This window comes from Papaver somniferum, chromosome 8 (assembly GCF_003573695.1).
Source record: "Papaver somniferum cultivar HN1 chromosome 8, ASM357369v1, whole genome shotgun sequence".
NCBI classification, from domain to species: domain Eukaryota; kingdom Viridiplantae; phylum Streptophyta; class Magnoliopsida; order Ranunculales; family Papaveraceae; genus Papaver; species Papaver somniferum.
The window spans coordinates 17,661,962-17,672,675 of record NC_039365.1 but is presented as its reverse complement, the minus strand read 5'-3'; positions in this window follow the sequence as shown (position 1 = coordinate 17,672,675).

The following is a 10,714-nucleotide window of genomic DNA, read 5'->3' as shown; positions in this document are numbered from 1 at the left end:
AGAAAGATTAAGCCCTTGGCCCTCAAGGCATTCTTAGCCACGATTTCTAGTATACGTCCCCGCGAGACACCGCTGGTCGTGATGCCGTGACTCCTAGTGCACATCCTCGACGAGGTACTCCTGGTCACGTAGGTTCTGTAGAGCGTAAAACGTCCCCAGTAGACTTATGAACCAGAACATCCACAATTCCAGCATGTCTTCGCGAGACAGGGCTTATTGTGAGGCCATGATTCATAGTATACATCCTCGACGAGATAATGCTGGTCATGTAGGCTCTGTAAATGTGTAAAAACGTCCCCGACGGACTTATGACCCAGAGCGGAGATATGCATGTCTCATGTAAGCACGGATCACCATATTTGAGATCAAGGACTGATTCCTAGTACATCATCGCGACACTGGTCATGTCTGCTTTAAGCTCTGGATCGACTTACTGAGGTTTCCGAATAACTCTAGGACATCCCCGTAAGATATGCTGGTTATTCTACCTTCGGTCCCTTTTGACAAACTCCTAGAACATCCTTTCGAGATACACTGGTCTTGTTGGCCCATCATGTGGACACACAGTTGATTTCTAGCACATCTCTGTAAGACACGCTGGTCAAAGACAAGTGATCCAAAGTCTCGCAGTGACATTAATCGGGCATACAAAGCTTTTTCTCTCTCTCCAAGACGAGTCTCAGCTGACCACAGAGAGATTCGGATCTGTTAAGAAAATCTTACTAGAGATTTTGATCTGTCTGCAAAATCTCGGAGAGATTCAAATCCGTCTGGAAAATCTAAGAGAGATTCAAATATCTCTTCAAGATCTTAGAGAGATTCAAATCTCTCGTGAAATCTCAGATAAGGCTGAATATTCCCCATGATAGGCACGAGCCTCATGTAGGAATCAAGTCTCCTCTCCACACGAATTCTGAGGCATACCATGCCTTTTCACGTGACACATCCTAGTCATTTTTACAAATCGGAGAATATCTCTCAATCTCGGCCAACTCGGCTAAAGAGAATATTTATCTCCCTCAACACATCATTACAAAGGCTGATTCAACTTCACACAAATGGAGGGATAACAATTAGGGTTTTGGTCTGGCGGTCTACAACACGTGTGACAAATATCCATCTTATTTCTCACCACATAAGAGATTAAAGGCGGTGGAATAATGAGATAAACTCAACCTAGTTTATCTTTATTCCTGAAGAGACGGGGGAATTGTTCCGCACGACACGAAAAAAAATCCTTATCTTCACCGACCTGAGATTAGAGAATTCAGCTATAAATAGGTCCCCCATTTCTCCAAGCTACGATCATCTTTCTCATAACCTCTCAGAGCAATTCTTCTTCAAAGCCTAGAATTCTATGATTTCTCTCTTCATCTGCTTCCCTCCCTAAGACCAACCCTAAATCTCTTACTTGTGACTGAAGCTGCCTTTGAACAACCACTGTGCATGGTTTAGGCGAAGAATGTTCGTGCTCAACCTCCCGTAACTCACTTTCAGAAACCCTAAAATCCCACTTCTCACCTCTCTCAAATTTTAGGTAGCTACAGCGTTTATAATCCATTTCAAAAATATAAATATAGGTCATAAAAATCGGCACATAAGAAAATCTTTTAATATAATCTGAAAAAGCGGGGGTCTAACAACCACACCCAATATTTCGCTTAGCAATCTGTATGGACAAACTCCAATATACTTTCAAGAGAATCAACTAGACAGTCATACTCAATCTAAAGAAAGGTATATCCAAGAATAATATCTCTATTTCTCAATTCAATCTGCAATCAACCAAATAGGAATTTACGAGCCCGATTGAATGTAAGAAATAACTTGGACGGTATCAAAAACCAATATCCAAGTATCAATTAACATAATCATCAACAAACAAAGGTTGGATTCACAATTGATTGAACTTACGCACAACCTGTGATATTTAAATTATATAAACAAATATAATGCGGAAAGGAAATAACGCAGACACCAGAAATTTTATTAACGAGGAAACCACAAATGCAGAAAAACCCTGGGACCTAGTCCAGATTTGAAAACCACACTGTATTAAGCTGCTACAGACACTAGCCTACTCCAAGTTAACTTCGGACTGGAATGTAGTTGAGACCTAACCAATCTTACACTGATCAAGGTATAATCGCGTTCCTTACGCCTGTGAATCCCAGTAGGACTCTGCATACTTGATTCCCTTAGATGATCTCAACCACAACAAAGAGTTGCTACGACCCAAAGTCGAAGACTTGATAAACTAATTTGTATCACACATAAAAGTCTATTGAATAGATAAATCTTTCTCCCCCAGATATACTTATGAGTTTTGTTCCGTCTTTTGATAAATCAAGGTGAACAAGAACCAATTGATACACCGCACTTATATTCCCGAAGAACAACCTAGTAATATCAATCACCTCACAATAATCTTGATCGTATGGTAGCGAAACAAGATATTGTGGAATCACAAACAATGAGAAGAAGATGTTTGTGACTATTTTTTATCTTGCCTATCGGAGGTTAAATCTCTAGAAAATCTTTGAGAAGATAGTACTCAATCACGATAGAAAATAGCAAGATCAGAACACGCAACTACATATAAAATAGTTGGGTCTGGCTTCACAATCTCAACGAAGTATTCCAGTCGTTAACCTACAGGGTTTTGGAAAAACCTAAGATTAAAGGAAAATCGACTCTAGTCGTAACTAGTATCACAAAAGAGGTGTGGGGATTAGGTTTCCCAGTTGCTAGAGTTCTCGCTTATATAGTCTTCAAATCAGGGTTTGCATAATTTCTACCTTGGTAATAAAGCGTTCAATATTCAGCGTTAGATGAAAACCTGGTTAGACTCAAGCTAATATCTTTCAACCGTTATATCGAACTTAGGTTGTTACACACAAATAAAAAGTGACTTCATTTAGATTTGAGTAACCGTACCTAAACATGTACACCTTTGTTGGATCAACAATAGTTAACCGAAGTTAGCCGTATGAACACTTTCATATCAACCATATTCATCTTAACCACAACTAGTTAAAATGACTCAAACCAAACTAGTTCTGGAGTTGTTTAATTGTTTATATTATCATAGAAGTATACAAGACACAATTGAAGCAAAATCGATTTTGATTCACTCGAATTAATTCATGAACATTATAGCCACGGTTTCCAAAAGATGGCATTCCTTATTATATAATTGTATTAGTTCATGAACAAACCTTAGAACATAACCTACTCAAGTATGCAAACGGGTACACATACCTAAGTGGACGGACTAAGTTTGGGTTCTCCAGTATGCGAACGGGTACACATACCTTCCAAACTCAGTTGAATTTCAGGAACTTGAAACCCATGCCAGTACGCACACCGGTATGCATACTAAGTTTCTGGACTTTCATTAACCAACCAATCGCACACGGGTATGCATACTATGGTTCCCGGACTTTGAATAACTTGCAACAGTTAGCATTCAATAATGCCTACTGTGCTATATCTAATGATGGTTAATTGTTCTAAACTCTCATTTAACCATTGAAACATTCTTGGAAGACGACAATAGTTGTATCACGCAAACTATTAGCTTCAAAGAAATTTTCAAGTGATCGAACGATCAATATGAAACATTCCGAGTCTACATCAAATGACTGTCTCACACAAATCATGTAAGATGTTACAAGGCTATTTTCAAATGATTATATTTTGACTTTCATCAAGAATATAAGATGAACTTGGTTAAAGCAAAAGTTTACCAACACATATTTCAAGAAATATGTAAGCGATTTAAACTCATCTCGAAATATCAAATGTATGTAATCGAAGTCTTTATAGCTATACGACTTTTGTCTCAAATAGGAGATAGAGTAGATAGACTTTTGAGTGATAGATGAGTTCAAGTCTCCACATAACTTTTGTTGATGAAGTTCCACAAGCTCCCCTTAGTAGTTATTCGTCTTCAATCGATGAACACTGTGAAGTCTAATGCTCAACTACACTTTATATCCTAATCCGAGACTTAGCTATAAGTAGACTAGAAATCAAGACTTATAGTTTTGACAACTAAACTTGACAAACAAGCTTGAGATAGCAAAGCTTGCGAGTTCGACCGAGCAATGCTCTAACATAATCAAATCACAATCCTACGATTTCACAAATGAAAATGAAAATGAATAATATACATAATATATATATTATTTCGTAACAGAAAACAACATAGCTCAACGGTGTGATGGTTCTTTAAAGCGTTTAGGGGTCGTGGGATTGGAGACTTTTATAAAACACAATCTTTTCTCTGGGAGTGAGTTTGATCGGCGAATTATTGCGGAAAAAAATCAATCAGTGACTATTCGCGAATAATTTGGTAATAATTTCGAATTGATAACTAGGCTACAAAGTACAGGACATTAGAGACTTTTTTGCTTACATGATGGCTCGTGTTTCGTATAATTGGTTCATATGACTGAGTCTGACTCTTTGAATCAGATTTATGTGAGTCAGATTCATATTATTTAGTGTTTAGGACCTACAAGAAAGGTTGGGGTTTGAACCCTGTAATTGTCTAAAAATTTCTAAAAATTCATAAATTAAAGATTTATGAAATAGTTTAGAGACCACTGCTTTGTGTTATCAAGAAAGAAAAATGCTTAGGACCTTTAAATGAGTCCTTCAGTTCTACTAAAAAAAAGAACCTTTGTATGATGAGGTTAGGGTTTAATTCATAGTCTTTCCCAACTTTATACATAGTAAGGAGAACAAGAACCCATTGCCTTGGTAACCTGAGTGGTTCCTAAGCTTGCAGTAACTTAGGAAAACGGGAGATTACATACCTGATCATACTGAGACCATGGAGGCATCAACAACATATTCAAAATATCTAGCTAAATTATAGTATCATAATTATAGTTTTTCGAGATCAAAGTTAATTAAAAAAATACGAAAGTAGTAGTCTAACAGAGGAATTGTCTTAAGATTATTGTTTTTTCTAAAGAAAAATCTAAAAGATTTTCATTAGTGCTCAAAGAAAAGCAGAGTTAAACATTACATGACATATTTTCAATTTCTAATCTAGAACTAACACACATAGGGAGATCAAAACTCTATTTCCTAGCACAATTAGTATTTCTAGCAAACTTTACAAGAAGGTCAACTACTTGATTACTTTTCCTACTTCTAAAACACACTTGGACATAACCTACGCACTTAACTAAATGTTGAAACTCCCTAACAACATTAGTATCTTCCCATCTGGTGATTAAAAGAGTTCCACTTATGTTGTTCATAACTTCTTTGTTGTTTCCCTCCACAATGACATTCTGCAGCTGCAATTGAGTGATTCACTGGAGAGCATTTAGAACTGTAACTGCTTCAGCCTATCACCACACAAGTCAAAATCTGGTAAGATGTCTTCAAAATCCCTCATAGTTTTATAATACTTTGGAGAAACTATTTATTTGGACATCATTTTTATATAACATGATAAATTTCATATGACTTTCCATATCTTCAACATAGATTCTAATGTTAGTATATTGGATTTCTTTAGACCATCCAAAAATTAAATTTTTTTTCTCATGTTTTTCCATTCTCCATTGTATCCTGGATATCCTTTATCCCTAATATGGTTTCCTACAAAGTTAACAACAATTAAAGCAGTATAAGAGAAATATGTTTCAAGATCTTGAATGTACATATTAGAATACTGACCTAAAATCACACATTGTTAGTTGCATGATCATAGAAAATTTAGCGAGTATGGTCCTTTATGATGTACAAGATATTATTCCGAATATTATTAAGAATATCGTGAACCCTGTGATAAGAACAACAATGTTGTTTTATGTTCTGCACAGTATGTTTAGCACAAAACTCAGCTTGATTAATTATATAGTCACACCTGGATTTCCAAATAAATGAGAAAGCAGTAGCGTCAATTTACTTGTTTTGTTTATCATCATTGTTGTATTAAACCACGAATTGGACTAACTAGTTAAACTAGTGTTGTTGCCAAATTCCTCCTGGTTCGCCCCATAATGATACTGCCACAATGAGGTAACATGAGAAGATTCCATAAAGAGATGTGCCATAGTTTCCTTCATAAATTAATATAAGATCAATGTAATGCAAGATTCTAGCAGTTTTTCCATTACCGGGGAGGATTCCTTGAGAACACTTACAAAGGAAATGAAAATCATAGTGACTGGAGCAATGTTTATTTTGCTGATATTGTCCTAATTAGTCACCCGAGGCTCATTGATATAATTTTTTTACTCATTTTTGCTTTGTAAAAAGCGACTTCACCAAAAAATCCCCATTGTTAGTTAGCTTTTACGGAACTTGATCTTCCTCACTAGGCTTTGGATTCCTTAGGAGTGAACTAGTTGCTAAATTTGGTTGTCTCCCAGGCTCCATCTTCAAATATCAAGTGATTTACTCTCAAAATATCTCATGACAACTTTTTAGCTTGCTCGGGCGCATATAGTTATCCTCCAACCAAGTATCATCCCAAATACTGATTTTATAACCATTTCCAATTTCCCATTTGTTGTATTCTCAGAATGTTAGATCTAATATTTTCAAATTTCAGTCCTGAAAAGGAGCGGGTACCGAGTACACCACCAATTTTTTCATTAGACAACCTGTACGAACAAAACCTGATACAATTGCAAGAAGATCAACTTAAAGATCCTTGAAAATATGTATGTATAGTTTGTATCTCTATCTCTTATCAATCAGTATGTACATAAGGAGTCAGTGAACCTGATTGTTAAGAAAAATACTTTGACGATCTCAAAAAGCAATATCCAAGGTCAGTCTAGTTGTATCCAAAAAAATTAAATTAGAATTCTGCCAAGTAATAATTTTGTTATCTATCTTTCAAGATACAAATCCTACAAGAAACAAGTCTCTTATCGATCACAATTATATGGATGTGTCTACTAAGATTGAATACGTACTACTTGTGCAAATCCTATTATATATATAAACAAAATAATGCGTAAAGGGAAAAATACAAGACACCAGAAGTTTTATTAACGAGGAAACCAGAACAGCAGAAAAATCCCGGAACCTCGTCCAGATTTGAACATCAAACTGTATTAAGCCTCTACAGAAACTAGCCTACTATGAGACTTGCGACTGGAATGCAGTTGAGACCAAATCCACCCTCCAAGCGATTCATTTACAATTGTGGTCCTTACATATCTTAAACCTCACATGGCTCTATTCAATTGATTCCCTTAGTTGACGTCCTTTACAGCCTAAGAGTTGCTTCAACCTCAGTGTAGACTTTTGATACCAATCTGCCTCTAAAAAGTAATCCTATTTGATTTTCCCTTATCAAAGATCAAAGCTTGAAAATATGTTTGCAATAGACAAAGCTAGCAAACCTCAAAAATCAGGAACACTTACACTCACTTATATGAGAAGCCTGGAATCTTTACAACCTCTCAAGAATAATCTTCAACTTATCAATTAGGAATAGTTTTCAAATATCTATCTTAAAGAATCAAAAAGTCTGAGACGAAGAGAATTTTGTGATTACCATCTATCTTGGCTGAAATAGATTACGGAAACCTTGATAACAGAAAAGCAAGATCAGGATTCCCAAACTATCAAGGTAAAATATAGTTGGACCTAACTTCATGAATCCCCAAAGCAAAGTATTTTAATCGTAAACCTAATAATGTTTCACATGGGAAACTTAAACCAATAGAGGATTACTCTAGCTATCAACTTGGACACAAATTGTCAGGGATTGAATTTTCCAGTTGAAAGAACATCTCTATTTTTATAGTTTTTCAAGCACTGAGGGTTGCTTAGATTCAAGCTATAAGATAACTTGAGAATCAAGCAAACACTTTCTCTGATTAAATGAAACTCTTATTAGGGTTTCAAGTAAGCATGTGAGAAATTGTCTTGAAAAATACATAGAAGAATATACACAATGGTCCGTTTACGGAACCCTGTATGGTGATCGTTCTTTTTGGAAAATATGCCCTATGAACAATAAACAATTTGATGTTCATTTAAACACTTAATAATTTAACCATGATACACATACACAAGTGTTTTAGCGATCAATGATGTCTTAGACGTATTTAATTAGATAGTCATAGCAATGCTAAACATATTTAAAAAACAAATCTTTGAGCTTATGCTAAATTCTTTTGGGACAATTAGTGAAACTGTTCATGAACCGTAAGGCTAGTTAACGAGTTAGGGTGCTACGGTTTGTGAACTGGGTTCGCCAACCTTACTCAGCTCGAGAACTCAGATAGACCCGGTTCGTGAATAAGGTTCGCCAATTTTTAGCCTTTTATACCTACATGAAAAGTTCAGATCACCACGATGAACTGTCCCCAACTGAACTAGCGGTTCGCCAACCTTCCCTGTATTTCTGAAACTCAGATATATATGGTTTGCGAACTGGTTCGCCAACCTACCCTGAGCAGAAATATCAGAAGTTCTGAATTTCTCTCTTTTGATGTTTGAAACATTCCCAAGTGATTAAATCATTTGCATGGGCAATTTTCAGTTGATCCAAAAATTAATTCTTGAACAATAAATTGTTTTAAACTAATATTATTAAGGAGCTTTGAACATCTATGCTTGAGTCATGTCCCAAGATTTTTAACAGGTCAAGCTTCACTCGAAATTTCTTTTGTGTAAATCTACAAAAAGTCATGCAACATAGTCTCATAAGATAGAATGGTAAGATAGTAAGTAAAATAGAAAGGTTCAATCTTTACATACCTGATTAATGAAGTTCGTCTTTGTCGGTTTTCAGTCTTCGAGGGTGATGTCTGATACTCAACTACCAAATTCTAATTTAGTCCTAGACTTGACTTAATAGACTAGAAATCAAGATTTAGTTTTTTCATCATTGATAACAAGCTTGAGATAGCAAAACTTGTGGGTTCAACCGAGCATTGCTCTAACAAGTCATGCATCCTATTCATTTCATAGGATTATCATAGTACAACAATATTAAAAGCATTATTGCTGATTAAGGTTTAACATGAATTCGATTTTTCGGTGCAGTTTGTCTCTACTTGGTTTTGTTTATTTTTCTCGATTGCAATATATTTTTTTGGAGTATCAATTATGTAGTCTATTTAATTTGTAAAAGTATAATGTTTCCATCAAATTATGTCAAAAGTTTTTTTTTGCCTTATGTGTCGAATTTTATATCCCGCATTCCCTAAAACGCATTAAACACGAATTAACGCATTTTCCCCGATCGCACATAATTGACCAATTTTATATTTCATCTCGTCGATTAATGAGCGCACTTTTGCCAAATAAGAAAAGATGGTCATTTTTAAGAGGAAGAATCCTCTCACACTATCTCACACATTGAACGTTATCACAAATTTGAAGCTAATACTTTAAAGATATGTTTCTCTTACAAAACTATATGTTCTCACCAAAAATGAGTGTATTCTGAAACCTATAACATCACCATCTACTACTTTGAAAATGAGCTGTTGAAAATCAACGAATTTTTACCCATTGAAATTAAGATCAGTAGATGATGATGTTATACGTTTCGTAATGCGCTAATTTTCGGTAGGTATGTAGAGCTTTGCGAAAGGAACATATCCCAAAAAAATTAGCATCAAATTCGTTATTGTTTGATTTTTACTCATAAAATACGTCCCAAAACGTGAGATAGTGTGAGAATAAAAGTGTGAAGAGGTCCTTCCTTTTCTGAAAGGTCGGCTCTGTACTCTTTCACCGTCTCTTTTCTTTCATTCTTTTTAATTTTAAAAAACAATATTTTACCGCTAGTAACTAGTGAATATAACCCTTTGGAGGGTTGGAACGTAGATCATTTAAAATGTAACTAGTACTAGTAAAATTCTTGGCAGTAGTACCTAGCTAACAATATTGAAGTCCAAACTCAATAGTACGTCAAAATTCTTAAAACGAAATGAGCTTTGCAGACCTGGTTACAAGTCCATGGACTAAACATTCTCATAAATAACAGAAGGAATGGCTATTATATCTGTTATCGTACTACCCTCAACAATGCCCTTGGTTGCAGGTAAGCCGGTCGGTGTTAAATGAGAAAAAAACCTTACAGGCTACAGCTGTGCCGGCAAACAGTTCCTTGGCGCCCAGCTATTAACTGCACCAAGCAGAACATTAAATTCATGTTACTCCTTGATCAGTAATAATACACTGTACCATGGTAGTATAGTGCCATAAACACGATCCGAGATGTATCTATCATTCATGCACGGTTTCCGTCTCTTGTGGCTTGTAGCTTTGCTGTTGCATTATGATTCCTATAGATAAGAAACCCAACTACTCAGGATATTGAAATAGAAAGATTACCAACCACACATAGCATTTGTACCATGGCAGCAGTGGGGAAAAGAAAACTGGATATCGGGAGAAAAGGTAATTCCGGAAGGCTAATGACATTTCGTCATCAAACTAGCTACTGCAAATTTAGGGTTTCCTTTTTTGGACCCTACACTTCTAGAGTGGTACCAAGTTTCCCCGTGATTGATACAATACAATATGTTATTGTTAGGTCCAATATGAAGTTTTAGCCTCGCAGCTAACTAGACAGGTGTTAATCCAGTTGGCCAAGCTTCTCTAATGGTTGTTGTATGTATTTCCTATGTGGTAACACAAACAAGACATCTTTATTCCAAATTTTCCTTAAGTTTAGGTGAAAAAAGTTATTCATCTCCAATAGTGTTGTTTG